At 33.2% G+C, this 21,523-nt stretch overlaps 1 protein-coding gene across 1 annotated transcript in view; it reads right to left on the reverse strand.

Moving 5' to 3' along the window:
• The window catches only part of LOC118741166 (vascular endothelial growth factor receptor 1-like), a 135,332-nt gene that overhangs the window by 71,702 nt on the left and 42,107 nt on the right, over window positions 1-21,523 (reverse strand). The gene's annotated exons all lie outside the window — the stretch shown is intronic.

Raw genomic sequence — 21,523 nt, forward strand, 5'->3', positions numbered from 1 at the left:
TTTTTTTTTTTTGTTTGATTTGCTTATTGTATACAATATATTAATTTGTTAATTTGTAAATACGAATTTACATAACTGTTTGTATAAAAATTAATACATACTTATTTTTTGCTTAATTTGATTTTTCCTTTTTTTTTTTTTGCCTTTTACTTATGTGCAAAGTTTATTAAGCCAAAATTTGGTTTAATGATAGAAATACATTAAAAAAAAATTTTTTTTTTCTGTGTTCGTATGGAAAAGTAGCTTATCTCGAAAGGCTGACTTTAATATAAATCGGCATTTGCAGTATACGATTGCGAATGACTCGCTGGCGCTGAGCCGTTGAACAACTTTTAGCAAATAAACGTGCAAGAAATAGTTCCGATACTAGCAAGTCAATATTCTTATTACGTCTCATCAAAAAATTCTTTGTCGTTCAAAGAATAAAAGGAATGCCGCATGATACTAAAGCCAACCTTTCGACATAAGCTACTTTTCCATACGAACACAGTTTTGTTTCCAATCAGATTTACAATTCAATTCATGAGTCTTGCATGTTTATACAAATGTACATATTTTGATTAAGTCTACATCTTAATTTCTAGCCATAATAATGGTTTGTATTTATGTGTTGTGTGACTCGTTTTGAGTCAAATTATAAAGTTTACTAGCATTTTAAAATAAATTCATTAAAAGTAAGTCATGTGACTTTTTGAATGCGGTTTTTGTGAACCGTTTTTAATTTATTTTTGGTTTTATCGAAAACCGTAACATTTACACCGTCTACTTTCTGTACCGTGTAAGGACCCAGATATATATTGCTGTGTTTATCTCTAGGTTCCTTTTGTATTAAAACCGTATCTTTTTCTTCAATTAGTACAGGACGTGCATTTTTATCAAATGACTGCTTCGATTGGAGTTTATGTTTTGTTACGAGTTCTTTGGCGAGTGCATGGGATTTTTGCAAACGATATTTTACTTCTTTTGCATAATTATCAACGTTGTAAATTGGATCAATTTTAACTTTTTGTACTTCGTTTGGTAAAACAGCGTTTTTACCAAAAATCAGTTCAAATGGAGTAAATTTATTATCAAAAACTGTGTTTGAGGTTGTGTTGTGCAAAAAAGTAAAATATTTTAAGTATGTATCCCAGTCGGAATGTGATTCATTTAAAAATGCTCGTAAGTACTCATTAAATACTCTATGATTCCGTTCTATTGTACCTACAGTTTCGTGATGATGTGCTGTCGAAAAGTCATATTTAATTTTTAAAAGTTTGGTTAATTCATCAAAAAGTTCGTTTTTATATTCAGTCCCTAGATCAGATTTTATAGAGTGCATAATGCCATATATTAAAATGAAACTTTCAAAAATTGCTGATGCAACAGTTTTAGCACTTTTATCTGGTATAGGAACAGTAACTAAATATTTTGAGAGATCGCAAATAATGGTAACTGCGAACTTATTACCATATTTCGATTCTGGTAAAGGTCCTATTGTATCGATAACAACAATATCAAACGGTTTGTTCGGCGTTGGGGTTAGTACAAGTTTTTCTTTAACTTTCGGTTTTACTTTATTTAAAAGACATTTTTGACAATTTTTAACATATTTTGCGACATCACGCGTCATATTTTTCCAATAAAATTTTGTTCTAAGTTTCGCATAAAGTTTTTTCATTCCACAGTGACCTCCTGATATTGGGTCGTCGTGATAAATGGTCATTAGTTTTAGTTTTTTGTCATTTTCAGTCACAGTTTCGACTGGATCTGTTAAAATTATTTGTAATGATTTTAAAATTATATTCCCGCGATTTTTTAAGCTAGCAATCGTGAAATGACGGAAAAATTCATCGTCTTTTGGCCATTCAATCTCCTTAATTTTGTGTTTGCTGGCTTCAATTTCAAGCCTCGAAAGTAAATTATCGAAATTCATTATTTCGTTAGCAAAGACATAATTAAGTAACTCGAGTTTTTTATGTTTAATATGTGCACAAATTCGTAAGTTTTTAATTTTATCATTTTTATCATAAGTAATTTCTGATCTAATACGCGGTATCTTTTTTGTAAAATTGTAAGAAAACTTATCATAAACGTTTAATTTCTGTGGGTTTTCGTGTTTGTTATTGTCTTTGTTTTGTATTATTTTGTTGTTTTCTCGTCTAGTCATTGATCTCGTCTGTACTGCCAAAATATTTTTCGTTGATTCCCTTATTTCGTCTATCGTTATACGTGAGAGTGCGTCTGCGCCTACGTTTAATTTTCCTTTAATGTATTCAATAGTAAAATTGTATTCCGCTAGTTCTAACCTTATTCTTGAAAGTTTTGAAGAGGGGTCTTTCATATTGAACAGGTATACTAATGGTCTGTGGTCTGATTTTACTAAGAAATGTGTTCCATAAACGTATGGTCGAAATTGTTTAATGGCAAAGTATATAGCTAAAAGTTCTAATTCGATAATTGGTTTTTTCTGTTCTGCATTGTTAAATGATTTTGAGGCAAAACATATTGGTAAATTGCAACCTTGCTGTTCTTGGCTAAGTATAGCGCCACACCCTATTTTTGAAGCGTCAACTGTAATAATAAATTGCTTTGTAAAGTCTGGATATTGTAGCAATTTCGGTGACATTAAGGCTGATCGTAACGCTTGAAAAGCTTCATCACATTTCTCATCCCAAACAAAATCTACTCTTTTCCTACTTAATTGGTTCAAAGGTGCTGCCAGAGTTGCAAAATTGGGGATAAACCTTCGGTAATAGTTTGCAAATGCGACAAAACGACGTACTGCATCTTTGTCAGTAGGTTTAGTATACTTTTTAATTGCAACTATTTTGGAATCGTGTTGAAGCAGACCTTTTGCTGAGCATTTGTGCCCTAAAAACGTTACTTCGGGCCTGAGAAAATTGCATTTTTTTGGGTTTAGTTTTAAATTGAATTTGCGACAAGTTTCGAAAACTTTAGCTAAATTTTTAATGTGATGTGCTTCGCTACAGCCTATGACAATAATGTCATCTACATATAAAAATGCTACGTTCGGTGGAATACCAGAAAAAGCTATACTCATCATTCGTGAGAATGAGTTGGGTGCTATACTTAAACCGAATGGCAATACTTTCCAACGATATGCTCCGCGGTCTGTACTAAAAGAAGTTATATCACGTGAATCTTCATGTAAGGGGATTTGGTGAAATCCAGAAAAAAGATCTAAAGTAGAAAAATATTTAGCTCTGCCAAGATTGTCCAAAATATCGTCGACTCGTGCGAGAGGAAATTTATCCGCAATAAGTTTTTTGTTGACTGCGCGGAAATCAACGCACATACGATATGCTTTTTGACCATTAGTAGACTTTTTAGGAACCAAAATTAGAGGACTATTGTAATTGGAATAACTTCCTTCAATTAAATCGTTATCTAGTAATTTATTAACTTGGCGAGTTATCTCTTCACGTTGGGAATATGGCAGACGATAATTTTTTACATATACCGGGTCAGTGTCAGTCAACCTAAGTTTCTGTTCATAAAAATTGTTTAATGTCATTTTGTCGTTGTCAAGAGCGAAAATGTCGGCATATTTTATGCAAAGGTCAAGTAAATTGCTGTTAGCTTCTGTAGGGATTTGGTTTTTTAAAATATTTATTAATTCGTTCGTTCGGGGGTCTTCTGTCTTGGTCTTATTAATTGAGTAAACGTGATAGTCGGAAAGTTTTTCAGTCCGAATATTTACATTCTTTACATGTTTTACTTCATCTGTGGTATTTATAATTTTAATAATTGGGTTACCGCCATTAACTATCCATCTTGCTGTGAATACACCGTGTTCAACTTCCTGCGATTCTACAAAAAGTGGATCCGGCGAATTGCCAAAATTGAAAATTCGATAAACTTCGCATCTGGGTGGTATGATACGAGTGTCGCTTTCGGTTCCGTGTAGGATTGGTATCGCGACTTTTTCATTGCCTACCCAGAAGGAAATACAATTGCTTGCATAGCTAATAACGCATTTGTTACTTTTTAGAAAATCTTTACCCAGTATACCATTAGATGGTATGTTAAAATCATCGCTTACTACATGTAACGTATGTTTAATGTAAAAATCAGTAAAAGTCAAGTTTATGGTAATTGTACCTAACGTAGAAACTGTATCAGAAGTGACACCGGTAATGTGAATTATATCGTTCGTATTTATAGAAAAATGTTTATCAATGCTAGAAAATTTGATTAAAGAAATGTCGGCTTGCGTGTCGACTAAAAACGTACAAAATTTGTTTGAACCATTAATTCGCAATTCAATAAAATCAGAGTAATTTAGATTTAGACAGTATATGCCTTTTGTTGAAAAAGAAGTATTTAGTTGTCCATTTCTTCCGCCCTCAGTGTTCGCTCCTGAGGGGCGTGGGCGTTTAAAGCGCGCACATTAGCATTACTGCGTGAATTTGGACGTCTATTACTATTATTGTTGCTGTTATTGTTTCGATTGTTGTTTGATGACCGATTCCTATTATTGTTGAAATTGTTACCGTTATGCCTTGAACCGTTATTGCTGTACCTACTGTTATCAGCGTTATTATTGTAGATATTGAAATTTGAGTTGTTTTGTCTGAAATTGTTATTGTTGTACCTATTAAAATTGTGCCCTCTGAAACTACCTCTAAAGCTATTTGGCCTATTTACTCGGGATCGAAACGCTAACACTTGCCGCTCTTTCACTTGATTATTTTGTTCGACTATCATTTTTGCCACTACGTCCTTTGAATCACTGAAGGTAGTTGACGATAAAATTGATTTGACCAAATCCGACCGAGTATTGAGTCTACAAACGTTTACTGTTTGCTCGACTGCCATTTCATGAGCCTTAGACTGTGTCATACCTTCAATGATCAAAGAGCGCTCTAAAGCATCCGAAAGCTCCTCGACACGCTTAGCAAATTCCGTATAATTGTTGTTTATGACATGCAAAGATGCAATTTTCCCAGCTACAACTTTCGAGTTGTCTAGCTTTATTCTATTTCTCAACGCATCTTTTATTTGACCAACTGAACTAACTTCTGTTGGAATTGCTTCACGTGCCTTGCCTTCGAGTTTCGATTTCAAAAATGATATAAAAGTCATATTTAAGTTTTCATCTGCAAAATCTTCAATTAAATTAATTTTGTCTATAAACGATTCAAGTGCTAGCGGATCTCCATTGTAATTTTCCCTAATGATTGAGGCACAAAGACTAATAAACGATTTTTTCTGTTCAGGGGTAGCCATGTCTAAAAATTCTTGAAAAAATTTTGAAATATTTGGTGAACTGGTAGCTGTTGACGGCTCGTCGGATATTGTTAGCAGATCTTTAAAGGATGGAAATGAAGTACTTCTTTTAAGACGGAATTGTACCGAAGCTTCTGACTTGGCGTCACTAAATTCTTCTTCTGACTCAGAGTCAGCTAAGTCTGATTGGCAAATTAGCGATAAGCTATCAGGTGGAATCCTAACGCGACAATTCAGTTTATTAAAGCACTTTGCTAACTGTTCCTTGCAACGAGCTAATTTAACTTGGACTTCGTTGAGATTACAGGTATGGGCCGAACTATTACCAATAACTAGTAATAAAATATTATTATAAGCTGTGATAAGCGAATATTTGTATTCGTTTAATTTTTTCGCAATCGAAGACAACGGCCTATTTTGCAAAATGCGTTTCGTAATCTTATCAAAATCTGCTTTATATACTTTAAATTGTTTATCGAATTCGCTCATAACCGGCTAATCTCAAAGAAGTGGAAACCCAACATGTACGAAAACAAGCTATCGTTCACCCTGTATAAAAAATAAAAAGAAATTGAATTATGAAAAATACTTATGTTTTTCTTCAGTAGGTCATCGGCTGAAAAATCGCATGCAACAAGGGGTTTTCATGCAGTTGGGATATCGGGGATTTCGTGCAGTTCACATGCAAGGCAAAAGAGTTTAATTTGTTTTTGAAACGTTTTAATGTATGTTTTTAATAAGAATTTATCGAATATAAACGGTTTTATTACACATGTACATCGGTATATGGGTTTGTAATCTTTTAATAAACTCCAGGAAGTTATATTTTGGTAAAAAAAAGTATTTAAGAAAGAAAATCGATGTAATCGATAAGCATCCGCAAACAGTGCTAAGTCACTTAAAGCTAGTAATGTTATATTGTTGAGAAGAACGTCACTTATACCTAGGTGGATACATGGATCTAATTTCTTTATTGAAAATTCACTTTTTGAAAAATTTTTCAAATATATGTTTAAGTTTAATGTTAAGTTTAATTTTTGGGGTTTTGTTTGGCTTGGTAACTTTTGATGTCGATGGCTTTTAAAGAATCTTTTTTTTTGGAATCAGAAAAATATATTTAAATGGTCACTTATAGCTAGAAATTTTTAATGAAAGCAAAATATCATCTAATAATAGGTATATGTATCATGAAAATGGGGTAATTAGAAATGCTCGTTTGTATCACTTACGTACTAATAAGGAAAAATCAATGAATATGAATCAATCATTAAAATAAATATATATGTATATATTGTATCAATATTTAGGAATGAATATAATATTGTTTGAAATTCACTTGTCCCTGTCAGGACTGTCAAAATTTGCATGAAAGCACATCAAAATGTATTAGTATGTAAAGTTTTTTTTTTTTTTTAAATTTTAGAGTCAAAAAGGATTTGAAAAAAAAATGTTTTAATTTAACACATTTGCCTGTTTCCCTTTGGCTTCGACAGTGAAATTTAAAAAAAAAACGTGTGTATTTAACGCACTTCAAAAATTCAAGTGTATAGAAAAAACGTATATATAACGAACCGCTACCACTGCCGACTTGTTGCTCCCTCGCTGCAGTCTGTACATCAAAATACCGCGAATTATTCCGTTGGTTTGTTGCTATACTTCAGCCTCCCGCGCTGCTGTCTTAAAATGGTAGTTGTTGTAAGTTAGTTACTATAATTTGTTGTTGGTCTCCTAATACTCTAGATATAGCGCGAGTATGCCGCTATGCGAACGGTCGCGTGGGGTACTGCACTATTTATCAGTGTACCTCTGTTTGGCTGGTGTTATGCCTGAACGCGACCGCCGCACAGTGGGTTGAACGGTATGCAAAGTGGCGATTAATTCAGGGAAGCCGTAATTTTAAAATATTATTATTTTTTATTGATGGTTATTCATAAATACATAAAAAAACATAATTTAAAAAAAAAAATAATAAAAAAAAATTTTTTTTTTAATCTTTTATGGGCTTTTTTGTATTTTGGAAAAAAAGGTCTTATTTCACAATTTTCGCTATAAGTTTGGAAAGAAAAACGATAAATTAGTAAATGCAATTGAAAATTAGAGCTTACTTAACGTGCTTTTAGAAAAAAATTGTGTTTTTGAAAAATATAAATTAATAAATATTTATGATGTATTTAAATTAGCAAAATTTTAAATTAAAATCCGATTTTTTTTTCTTCAAATTCCATAATTCCACAAATTTAAAAAAGTTACATTAGAAATTATTATTATTTCTTATTGACAAATATTCATAAACAAAATATAAAAATAAAACAAACAACCATTGCAGGAAAAAAATATTAAAAAAAAAAAACATAATTGTAAGGTATTTTTATTTACTTCATTTCATTAATTTGAAAAGTATTATATACTTCATAATCATCATTTACTTCGTAATCATCATTTACTTCATAATCATCATAAAATTAGTTTACTTCATAATCATCATTTACTTCATAATCATGGTAAAATTCGTTAAAATAATCTTAATCTTCATCATATTCATCATCTTCATCTTCTTAAGATAACAACAGTACTCGTATGTTCGCATGTATGTACATGACCAACATTTATCACGTAGGGTAGAGATGGAAGCGTGACTAAATTTATTTTTATAGTGACTAAGCTCTAAGTATTTATGCACTAAGCTTTAATAAAATAAATATTAACTATTTACGACATAATTTCTCGCTCGTGAGTGAAATTCAAACTTGTGATGTCAGAAAATATGTGAAAAATTTTATTCGTTGTGAATAAACCGGAATTAATTTTTTTTTCGTGAGTGCGCGTGGTTTAAAATTAGTCACGCACCCATCTCTAATAAACTGCACACTCTGTAGCTTCAATAACAACTACTAAACGGAATATAAAGACAAAAGACAATAAAAACAACGCGCTTTTTTGTTTGTTTTTTTTTCACTTAGATTTTTTGCAACTGGAGTTCTTTTACAAAAATTTTAATAAGTCAAAAAATTGCAAACAACTGCAAAAAGATTTTTTGGGATTTATTAGCTGAAATATCATACTTCAAGAGCATATAAGCGGTTTTTCCCGATTTCACCCGGAAAGTTGTTGAAACTCAATATAAACACCAAAAATACCCCATTTTTGGACCAATTTCATTTTTTTTTTCCAAAACATTTATCTAAACAAACAAATGTTTATCATATGCTCAAATACCTGAAGTTGACGGCTCCATAATAAAACTTTCACTTTTAGAAGTCTTAATTAAAAAAATAATCACTTGAGGTATACAAATTTTCACTTTTAACCAATGCGCGCAAAAATAATAATAATTACTGAACTTTGAAGACACACTGCAAATGAAGTAAACAACTAAGAACTTTTATTTTGGCAACTAGTGATGTAGAATTTTATCTTCTTTCACCCGGTACCAAATACGGTTGTGAAAGTTAAAGTTCATCTTTTGAATTAATCGCCACTTTTGATGGATTTCAACCCTCTGTGCGCCGCATGCCCAGTTACAGTGCACAATACTGTTGTACGCGCGTATGGGGCTTTCTATATACGCGCGTGTGCGTGTGTGTATGTGAAGTGGCGTGGCTTGCCTTAATGTAAAACAGTTTTGAGATTTGCTGGAATGTATTTGACTGGCGAAAAGGTAAAAACCAGGGACCGAACACAAAAGTTATTGTTGAAAACTGTCATTGAAAAATTCACTATGAAGGCAATGTTCTCAAAAAATAAGTGATACATACCAATCGATTTATTTTTTCACCGAGAAACAAATTTTAAAATAAATTTTTATTTGTAATTTTAATGCAAAATTAAAAAACTAACAATTATTTTTTATTTTTATTTTACAAATCCAAAATAATAATTATTTTTGATTTTTATCTAAATAATCTGTAAATAACAGTTACTTTTGATTTTTATATTATATGTCTTAGATAACAATTATTGAAAACTTTTATTTATAAAGGTCATCAATAAAAATCAATCACCGACTTTTATTTTTTAAATCATACAAACTCATTATCATTTTTCGCAGTTAAGAAGGTGTTGGAGAACCCAAGTTTACTACGAATAAAAGTCAGTGACTGATTTATATTGATGACTTTTATAAATAAACAATACAAAAATTCGGACAGACCTACAGGAGGCAAAAAGCTTTCAACTTCTTATTAATCTACCAACTGAAAATTCAGCAGTAGTCACAAGCTTTATTACGTGGTACTGCAAACTTAAAGGTTACTTATAGTTTCTGTGACTCGGCCATAGACTCGCTACTTCTTCTAGTCGAATGTGATGGCATTTCCGATAGGCAGAGGGCGGGCACACTAGACACTTTCTATGTAGGTCGCAGTGACCGTCCCACCTCATATTCTGTCGAATGTTTACGAAATTCGGCTGTCTATAAAATTTGAGCAAATTCTCTCCTTGGTACATCATACTCCAATCCTGTCAGTAACATCAACAACAAAAATGAGAATAAAATTTATTATGTTCTAAAACTTCCACCAAAATATTTCGGAAAAATATTAAGATTTACGTGAGTTTGAGCGATTTGAAAATAACTCCAAAAATAAGGTTTTTTTTATAAATAAAATAGTTTAAAAAGTATTATTTTCCAAAAAAATCTCACCCCAGATAATGGGGCTGCATAAAATTGTTTAAAAATGTTGTCAACGGAATCCAGATGAGATTTTTTTATGTGTTTTCAAATCGGTCCAACTCGAGTAAATCTTAATATTTTTCCGAAATATTTTGGCAGAAGTTTTAATACATAATACATTTTATAGCTCCGAAACTTCCTTAATTCATATTGTCATCACTTTTCACATTGTTCATATACATAATCGTATTTCCTCTGATTTATCCAATCAATACCGCTGATTCAACTGTTGAAAAGTCAAAAGAAAGAGTGGTGATTGATTTCGCATCAGTCACACTCGATAGATTTTGGAGTAGAAATACATAATAATAAATTAGTCATTGCCTTCGAGTATTAGGAAAATTGTAGACCCTTCATTATTTCAAAGTATGACGTACACATTTTTTTTTTTTTATTTACTACTGGTTCTGATAAAGACGAAGAAGACGAACCTCTATGTGTGACGTACAAAGTTAATATCAAACTCGTCGACATCAGTTCGATAAGATAAGGCAAAGAAGGTTGTAGAGATTGATACACAAATGTTTATATATTTATATATATATATCTATAACTAAATATAAGAAAGATAAAATGTAAGAATTGTATAAATTTTGATATCAAGGTCTACATATATGTGTGTAGATTAAAGTACACATGTAAAATTATAAATAACCAATTCCAAGAAATCACTAAAATCCTTGCCATTTATGCGCTTGAGTAAATCAAAAAAAAACAGAAAAAATTTCTTTCGAATGCGAAGAAAGGAATTTCTCGTTAATACATTTGAATAAATATTTAAAGAGTGAAAAATGTGAGTACTTACATGGTCATGTATGGCTGAGTGAGGTGCAATGGAAGTGTGAATGAAATGTGTACGATTAAGCATGAGGATTATAGTATGTATATGTATATTACTTATTTCTTCAGATATCCATATATAAATATTCGTATGCACTTGGAAATGGGTCAATAGCGCGTGTATAACGCACGCTGTTAAAGAAAAATGATTTAAAAGAAAAAATGTAAATAATTCATTGGATTTTCAATGCTTCTTATAGAAAAGTGAAAAATAAATTGACGTGAATTTGTAACTAAATATATACATATATATGCATCAACTTGTAATTCATTTTATTCCTGTTGTTAAACGAACAGGGTAAACAGTGTTATTGACGCACACATTTTTTTAGTATAATTTTGTTTTATACACACAGAGAGAAGATACATAAATAGTCAAGGTTAGATTAAATTGTTCTGGTCGTTCAATTTTGCGGACCCGCTTGGACCAAATAAAGGTTGTTATTTTTGTTCTTTGTGATGTGAGTACTACACGCTTTGGGAAGGTAACCACCACCTATTCAATGAAAACCCGTCAGCCAATCACGAAGTTACGAAGAGGGCTAAAATCAATACACGAGCGTTTTTCAAAATTTGTTAAAAAGAACGAACCAAGATACGTCAATCTTAGCCCGTCGAAATCTGGGCAGTCTAGTATTGTGATAAATGCACCCCTTAATACTCCAGGCAACTGTGGCGGCAAGCATCACATGTAATTGATAGCCTCATCCGCATGAATTCCGATCGGACCTGTCATAACCACCACCCAAGGCTAGAGCTGTGGATTTGCAAGCTTAAGAAGGGCCAATTTCACAGTGTGAACAGATTTTTCTACTGAAAATCTCTAGTTAACTGCCGATTCTGACTTAAGTACGCACTGTGAAATTGGCCCTAACTCTTCTATTAAGTTACTACGAGGCCTCTGCGATAAAATTTACTGTTCTCTTCCTGCAGCCATTTCCCTCTACCAAATTGTCCGTAAAGGAAATGTGTGCTGAAAAAAAACCTGTTTGAAACCATTTCAGAGATTCCTGTAATCAGAGACAAAATCGAAACCTTACAGAATTTTAGAGTGTCCATACGTGGAGCTTACTAGGTAGCTGATTTCCCTGAACATGCTTCAAGCCTAAGCTGCAAGCCAAAAAATTACTTTGGGGGAGAGACCCCGAATCTAACCAATAAATAGCTCCCATGAAGCAATATAAGTCAACTTATGCCTTCTTCACTAATTTCTTATTGTTGGGTTTTCACGACTGCTTCCTATTCAGGATCAGGTCCAAGTACTACAAATGCCTCCAATCGATGGAAGAGTTGCGGTGGTTATTTTGTATGGCTTGTGAATAAGCCCAGTTCGTGCTAGGTTTGACGGCAAGGACGCCGGTAGCCTTAATTGCTGTTTAGACACATCAGTGCCGTATGGGTGCCGTGTCAGATTAGCATCAGTGAAAAATAAAATATCGTTCGTAAGTCGGCACCGACAGTTTTAAGTTTTACTGATGCAGTGACGTTATTCTTTTAGAAGTTGTGTATGATATGGATTAAAAAATAATCGACTTGGTGTCACAGATCGGTACTGATAACTGAACTAAGGTGTGTAAATAGACCTTCAATGACCAGATATATTACCTATATTGCTGAGGGGTCAAAGGCAACGAATTTGCCGGCGAGTTGGCATGAAAATTATCCCCAATTGATTTTGAGAGACCGGAACCATTTTGTAGTCTCAGTTGGTCTACTTCGAGAGCCATAATTACTCTGAATGGGTCTACTCAGAGTGCAGTTAGTAATGGGGAACGCTAGGAGGCTTAAATGTTCTGGTAAAAGATGAGAATAGTTCTCACACGATTAGGAATTCACACTCATGAAAATGGTGAGAATGAAAGTGAATTCATATACTCATAAGAATTATTCTCATCTTTTACCAGAACGTTTAGGCAGGGTAAGCTCTTCGACTATTCTTTCGATAAGAAAGCTATTATTCTATTAAATAGAACTGATATTAGGTCATACTCTCTGGATATCTAACTGGCCATCAAAAAAGTTGGGAACTCCATATAATATGGAAATAGGCATATTTTGCATCTGCCTGAAGAGAAATCTACACTACAGCCATTCCTAGGTACTGGCTAACCTGGTTTAAACACCATTGAAAAAAACCTGGAAACCCAATACAGCCAATTCTGATGATAAAAATTCGTTTCATTTTTTACAGCCAGTTATATGAAGTTGCTCTCGTAATCACTTACAATCAACGACTTTTTATTTTACTTTACAACGCGTATACATATATAATTGCATAGTATGTGGCTTGTAAGTGGGCATTTTGGTACTCACGCAAATTGGTACTTGGGAATGTTGCTGTAATTACTTCCACAACAATTTACGTCAATCTTGCTGAAAAGGAGATAAAATCTCGCATCACTCAAAGGTGCAACGATGCACATACGCTGCTGGCTAAAATAAGAATAATGAAGATGAATAAGATCGAATTTTAAGCAGGCGAATTAATATGGCAATAAAGTAAGAAACAGGTTTACAAGCTTCAGACAAACTTGTGAATATTGTTTGTTTGTGAGTGGACCAACTAAATTTGTGGACAAAAGTACGAAGAAAACAAAGAGTCAAAGAAAACTTACATATATCATCGTACTCAAAAAAAGACGCAGAAGGCTATCTTTGAGAACTAAATTTATATAATTTACGAGTATATTTTTAAAGGAATCTACGAAAAAATCTGGGGGCTACTTTGTAATGCGATGCGAAAGAGAAACGCGATGTGATAGGCAATCGACACAGCGTATTACTTACGACTTATTTGCCCGCCTGATGGTTTAAAATTTAACTTCACCAGAAAATTACGTACTAAAATTAATTATAATAAATTAATTTAATTTAGAAAAATCCAATTGAAAAAGAATCACTGTGCATTGTGCAAAAAAAGTAACGTACGTAGATACCGTCGAATGTCCTTGAGCGCTTGTGTAGGCAGCCCGCCAACATGTTAACAAACATACAAAACAAGACATGCAACATGTTGCCAAGGTGACCAATGGTCATAACAAACTTTAAATTGGCAAGCCCCAACACAGAGCAGATTGTTTTTCCCTCCGTTGCAGTAAAACTAAAAATAGTTTGCTAAGAACAATACAGTCATTTAATGCCTTGCGGAAAATAAACGTCAAGCCTCAAATACAACAACTTAAAACGCAAGTAATTTGCAGTCTCGAGAAGGCAGCTGCAACATGCCGCTGTCTGCACTTTTTAACCCCTTGTGCAACTACTAGTTCAGTCAGACATGGCAATGCAACATATTTCGAAAAGTCTGTCAATTTTTTTTTTTTTTCCGAAGTGAATTGGAAAATTCTGAAAACAATTTTTGGCTATTCATACAGCAAATGAGTTTCTAGCAATATTTCTCAATACTGAAATGCAACCTTGAGTCGGACTATGGGTTGCTTGTTAGTTGTTTAGGATATAATTAACGTTATTTTCTATTTGAAGATAAATCTTTTATAGCAATTACTTATAACTAAACAATTAAATTCCGAAAAATAATTAATCGCAAGCATGTTTGATATTTTATAAAAAAAATCCGTCATTATATCGCACATATTCACGATCAGTGTCACATGGCAACACTTGAATGGTTTAATAGCACTTGCAGCAAAATTGAAAATTTCGAATGCAGTACGAGCAAGTTGAAATATATTTTCGCAAGCGATTTGCACTCTGTTAGTTGCAGTCACATCTTGCAAGTTTTATTATTACTGATTTACGAAAAGTAACAAAAAGATATTTCTGGATCATCATACGAGCAAGTAAAGTTTCTCTTTCTCAATTTGACTGCGAATTTCAGGAAAATTTTGAAATATTGTCAAGTCTGACAACTCTTTATGTACATACGCCTTGGAGGACGTTGCAAGTTGCAAATCGAAAATAAAAGAACAACCCGCAACAATGACTTTGACTGTTGTCTGCAGAATGTCTGTTACTTGTAATGTCTGTTGTTGCATATATGTATGTATGTAAGTGAAAATGTATAGATACGAACATGCAACAAACGTAGTATGTACCAAGGAATGAAACCGATTCAAAATAACGTTCCGGTTTGGGTTTCGGTTTTGCCAAGTGTTTCGGTTTCGGTTTTGGTTTCGTTCTTCAAAATTTATTTCGGTTTTGGTTTCGGTTTCGTTCCGGTTTCGGTTTTTCACAGAAATTTTTTTGATATTATTTAAATCACAATGTCTTAAACGTTGAGGAAAGAAAATCGAAAATTACAGTTCACTGATAATATCAACACTAGGTTCTTTCCCTAACAATCCGGATTTGGTAATTAGAGAATAAGAGAAACATTTTCTTTCAAAAATGGAACAAAGTTCGGAAGTACGGAAACGCAAAAACCCAAATTTCGTGCCCACAAGTCGAGAAACAGCTGATTCACGTTGTTCTTGTTTTTGTCACTTATACCATGTTCTGACCGACATCGGAAACATGTTTTCGTTGCTAAAACTGGTTTTCGACCTAAAACTTGTGTTTTCGTCCATATAAAATCTGTTAAACGAAAACCAGTTTTCGCTGAAAACTACTTGAAAACTCACTTTCCACTCGTTCCAATCGGTGTCTTCACTAGTTTTTTTCGATTATTTATCGAAGTGGAAGTCATATTTTATCATCTTTAATACGCCATTTCGGATTTATTGTTAATTGCCTGGCCAAAGCAAAATAAGAATGAAAGTTAAAGGTTGTAAATGAAAAGAAAATGAAGGAAAAATGTTTTGGTTGTCGGTCAGAACATGGTATTAAATGCAAACACTTGGAAATTGAATTTTGGTTTCACAAATTTGATTTTAAGTACATAGATTGAAAATACATCAACAGGCCATTCACTTTTCCTTAAAAGCACCAAGTAAATGCACGCAACATGTAAACACAATATGCTGACATGTAAACACAATACAGCTGACACTTTATCCATTTTTACTCGGAGAAAATTTCAGGCTGTTTCGGGCAGGAAGAAGAATACACTTACGATCGAATACGCTCGAATTTTCGCTCTCTATTACCCATTTTGTTGAGTACAGGCATGATTTCTGGGCTATTTTGGGCACACGCGGGATCTCGCATTGCGTACGGGAAAGAAACTACTTAAATATAATTAATCGATTATCGATTCACAACAACAAAGTCACCAGCAGATTTTTGCGAAAAGTTACCTTGCCATACTTATTTACTACTTAACAAGAATTTTAGCAAAATGTTGCTGATTTTGGTTAAATAAATCATTTATTTCAAAGACATTTTTATTTATTATTTTTGTAAATTTCTGGAAACCGATTGAAACCTGTGATTGAAATGGTTTCGGTTTCGTTCCTTTTCAGGTCAAGATAACGGTTACGGTTTCGGTTTCGGTTTTGAAAAACGAAACGGTTTTAAACGGTTACGGTTTCGGTTTGGGTTTCGGTTTCATTCCCTGCTTTAAAGTCTTTGTTTGGCCATAAATGGGGCCAAAGTAATTACTTACATACATATATGTAAAGAGAGGAACTAATATGCATGTTTATTAGTTCGAAAAAGAGACTACGGCCTATTTTCGGAAGATATAAAATTGGCAAATCCCCAGAACTTCCTCCAGTAAAGGCACATACTCTCTAAAGCTATGAAAGAAAATGTATGGTCGTAAAAGACTTGTAAAACGGCCACTACGGCTGTATAGTCTACGCGCAACCTTAGCAAGCTTTATAGTAAGTAAACTCGTATTCGCATGTGTGCATGTTTGTTTTTTTGACATGATCGTCTGACAATCCTACCTGTAGTTGCAGGTTGCGAGCTCCAATTGCCAGCTACTGGACATAGCGGCGAGTTTGCATAACTTGTTTAAATCAATGCTTTGAGTTCTTTTATGCAGCGAAGAATTTTTTTTATTTATTTAAAGTTTTTTTACACATTTTGTTTTTTATTTATTGGCCCTACTATATGCACATGTATTTAGTACCTTTGCACTGCCATCGTCGCGTGACGACTGTTGTTGAACATTGAATTAATTTATGTGCAACATGTAGCAGCAACTTTTGCCTCCAGTATTGGCACGCCCCCTCTAGATAGTTGCCGTTCATGTCATTTGCAGAGGAAGATGTGGGAAGTGCAACATGCTGTGCGTGCATGTATACATACATATGTACATACTTACACACATTCATACATATGGACGTTAAATACGCTAAATATATTTATTTATGCAATATTGTTCGTGCAACGAATATCTGTCCATTTGTATGTATTTATTTACATATTTTATTTGTAATTACATAATTCAATTATCTATCTGATTTGCTTCTCCGGCCCATCTGGCATGCTGGAGAAGCAGATTCTTTAAGTTGCAAGTGGCGTGACCAAGTGTTGTCTAATCACTTTGAAATCTATTAATTGTTGGTATGGCAAGTTTGGAGAGCATATCCTGTGAGCTGTTTGAACCATCTTCTTATTGACTGATATTGTATTTTACAAGTATGTATGTAGCTTTTCCTGTTGTATTGGGTAACATTTCTTTGATTTTATTAACAGCCATTTGAAAATTCTACGTACACGGTACACTGTGTAACAAAAATTTGTTATCTTAAAAATTTGTTATCAAATTTTTTACCATTTTAATCAGAATTTCTAGAAAAATTCTGCGTATGTAGCTTTGTATTCAGCCCAATTCCAATTTAGTGTTATAATAGGCAAAATTTCAAGTAGCTAAAAAATCGATTTCGTTCATTCTCAAAAATCAACACGATATTTTAGCCAATTGAAACTGGCTCGTTATTATACTAAAATTGAATAGGCTAGAAAACTGCATACCTAGAATTTTTCTAAAAACTCTTATTAAAAAGGTAAACAATTTGATAGCGAATTTTTGTTTTTGTGAGTTCTGTACAAAGTTGGAAATGATGATTTATAGCGGTATTTATGTAATGAGCTAGACCTTTATTAAAAATTATAAAACATTAAATAAACAAAAGAAAAATAACCAAACTTTTCGCACCTTTTTGTTTCTATTATTTTTTCCACCGGTGTATGCGCATACAAAACATGCTACCATATCTATTATTTAACTAGATGCAATTAAATTTTTGATAATATAATTAAATTTTTGCAACCCTTAAGCAATAAAAATAAACTTCTCCTAAACAACTGTTAATCATGCCAAAACGCAGCAGCAACAACTAGAAATAATAAATTGTCCAACAAATGACGTCATTCAGCTAATAACCGCTTGAAGCAACATTACAAAAACAAACAAAAAATAAATGTAAATGGTAAACGCTAAATAGTATGCGTTTAAAAGCTTTCATTAATTAATAAATATGCATGTATGCATGTATGTGCTTAGGTACTCACATAAGTTTGCAAACATCTGTACAAATATTGTGAAATGCGGTACAACAATTTTTTTTTTATTTAAGCTTAAAAAAAAACAATTTACCGCCGAGACTGCGGGGAGTTTCAACTTTTTTCCAATTAAAAATTCGTGAATGATACCAGCTAAACACGTTCGTATGCGATGAATAATTTTAATATCAACATACATATGTACATATGTATATATACATACGTATACCTATATTTGTACGAGTACATACTATGTATACATATGTATTTATGTGTTTACATATTTATATGCATCCATATGGGGATATAGATACTTACATACATACATTTGAAGTGATAATATTTGGTAGCAATATTTTTATTCCGCTTTATTGATTTTTTTCTTTTATTTTTGTACCATCTTTTGGATGTACTTAAGTATAGATAGCCCAATGATTTTCTGAAAACCCCAAGCCTGCCACATTTTTGCAAACGAATTCATTAGTTAGTTAAATTAAATATTAAAACATTGACCATTTTTTTGAAAAGGTTTACCATCTATTTAGAAATTCAAAATCAAATTGCTTAATAAGAGTGTCAAACAAGAGGTGCAGGAAAGCTAAATGTCGAAAATATGTTTGAAAACGGTTGCCATCTGCTTGGATATTCAAAATCAATTCATTAACGAGTTACCTACAAAATTTTATTATGAGTATCAAACGAGAGCGATTAAGAAAATAGTTTTGAAGAGGGTTGCCACCTGTTAGTAAATACAAAATCAATTTAGTTAACAGGTCAAATGACTTATTTTGATATGGGTGCCAAGCGAAAGGTTTAATGAGTTTTATTTCGAAAATATTTTTGAACAGCGTCGCCACCTATTTAGTTATTCAAAATCAATTTAATTGATAAGCTTATTGAAATATTTTAATACTTTTCGCCAAACGATATTTCATAACAGTGCCAGGCTCTTGCATTGCATCCGGCACTTAACCAGCTCAAACCACTTACCTAGTCTACTGAAACGTCAAGACAAGTTGTACGCCAGAAATACTCTCTTTGCGAGGTTGCTTAAGGTTAAAGGGATAGATAACAAATTTCAATAAGAAAGGGCCGCGTCGGCTATTAACAGACGTTTGCAATCTCTTCTTCAAATTGGGACAGATGCATGTCTGATACATATATGTTCAAGTCTGAACTTTCTTAGACATAATCATGCATTGCTCACTATGATTCAAAGATTCTACTTTCTTTTACTAAACTGGCAGCTTCTTGCATTGTACGTACTTGGATATTGTGAAAGCATTAAGAAGACTTTAAGGTAAAGCAGCAAAGCAAAAGAAAACAACCATTTAAAAATGTTTGCAAAATATGTATGTATGAGTGTAGTTATGAAAAGGTACTAGAAAAATATGTAACCATTGAAGATAACAGTTTATTACAACTTTTGAGTGGTCAGCAAACACTTTTCCTATTACAGTTCGTTGAGGAAAGTCTGCAAATTCAATACTAAACGAGCTGCCGTGTCTAAGACTTGTATGTATGTATGTAGTCAGTATAATTTTATGTAGTAGAATCTTAATTGCTGTTTAATAGCGTGCGATGATGAAGCGATAAGAATAATGAAAGCAATCTGTGGCCAATGCACCGCCCGCCTTGGGTTTTACTCGTTTGTAACGCTGTCGCGCGAGCTACAAAAAAGGAAATTGCAGTTTAGCAGAAAAAGTGTTTGATTACTTGATTGTGGCATGGCATATTGATATAGGTAATGAACAAAAAAAACCAACAGTTGAATGCATTGCGTGCAAGAATGTGGAATGATACTTAAAATCTTTGATATTCGTAATAGACACTTCTGATTGGACTGCTAAGTCCGGGATTTTTTTTTTTTCTAAAAACTTAATCTCAAGGAGTGTTCTCACTAATTATTGGCATGCAAAATAATAGTCAAGATGCTAAGCTTCTTTTGTATATTTTTCAAACAAACAAAGAACATTCAAATAAGTATGCTTTACTTTCCTGTTATTACTAAGTGTTCCTAGGTTCAGGAACCCAGTATAGTAATATGAGTAAAGAGCGGCTCTTTTAATGTTTCTAATGTAGATATTCACGACAAAGAAAGACAGTACTTGTATAATCTCATGAAGCCAAATATCTTGGAATAACTCTTAATAAGAAGAAGAGTTGCAACTTCCATTGTAGAAGACTTTACATGGGCTCTGTATTCTCTTCTAAAATGGACTCTGCTTCATAAGTATGAAAGATGGAGAAAGCTCGTTCAGCAATCCATGAACGGGTTTGAAAATCATTTTCTTAGTTATCGTAACAGACAATAAAGTCGCCATCTTCAAAGGGTTCATCACACCCAGGCTCGTAACTCTTTAACTTTTCTCAGCATGAAACAAGTTAACACTGTGCTGAGAACAAGACATTGCGGTTTCGAACGGAGGAAGCTCACAAACGAACTAACGAGATAAAGCCCACTAACTTGTCTGCTAAGATCGAAACCCTTTCTGGATTCAAATTGCTTTCTTAAATACAACGGATTGCTCTGCCCTCAAAGTCGGTATGTGGACATTGCTTTGCGTGCCACGAGATGTCGGGGCGCATCTGTGGGACAGTGGCGTTTGCCATATAAAGACTTATTCACCGGTTTCTAATGAGTATACTTTTGCATATACTATAATACAATATGCTCTAAAGGCCGTCTCCTCTCCGCATCTCTCGACATTTGCTTCCAGCTCAGTTAATTTTAGTGAGAGTCACAGAGCTCCATTTAGTTGAGGGAAGGAGACGTGACACTGCCACAATTCATCATATGCATATGCGATTATCCTTCTCCTTTATTGAGTTCCAGTTGAATATTGTTCAATGCCACAACCCAGAGCAACCTATATAAAACTCTTCCTTGAAGAGTGCTCCTATATGCATAGCCGTTTAGTATTACCGTACTACTGATTGATATTATTAATGATACTGATTTTTTAACATAAACTGAATACAGCCAGGGTGATTGGCTTCGTTTTCCAAACCGATTTTTTATCGGTTTTTCCCAAGGTTTTATGGGCGTTTTTTTTATCGTGTTTTTCGAATATCCAATTATCCCAAGTTTTGTTATCAAATCACCCGGTTTTCCCTCTAGTATACTTATATAACTACATCTTAAATTTCGCTTTAAATTCAGTATATATGTATATACATACATTAGGGCGGGTAAATTTGTATGGAAGATTTTTTTTTACTGTGGGCGTATAGAACAGGAGGAGTCTACGTGTGATTATAAGCAAATTTGGCAAAGAAACCATGGGTCTAAAAAGAATTTGGACTTTTCCCAAATTGCGAAAATTTTCACTTTTTTTTAGACACATGGTTTCTTCGGAAAATTTGCTTAGAATCACACGTAGAATACTGCTATGCTATAAGCACATAGTCAAAAGTAAAATTGACTTA

Source organism: Rhagoletis pomonella, unplaced genomic scaffold, assembly GCF_013731165.1.
Source record: "Rhagoletis pomonella isolate Grant_MI unplaced genomic scaffold, Rhpom_1.0 Rhpom_scaffold_00006, whole genome shotgun sequence".
NCBI lineage: Eukaryota > Metazoa > Arthropoda > Insecta > Diptera > Tephritidae > Rhagoletis > Rhagoletis pomonella.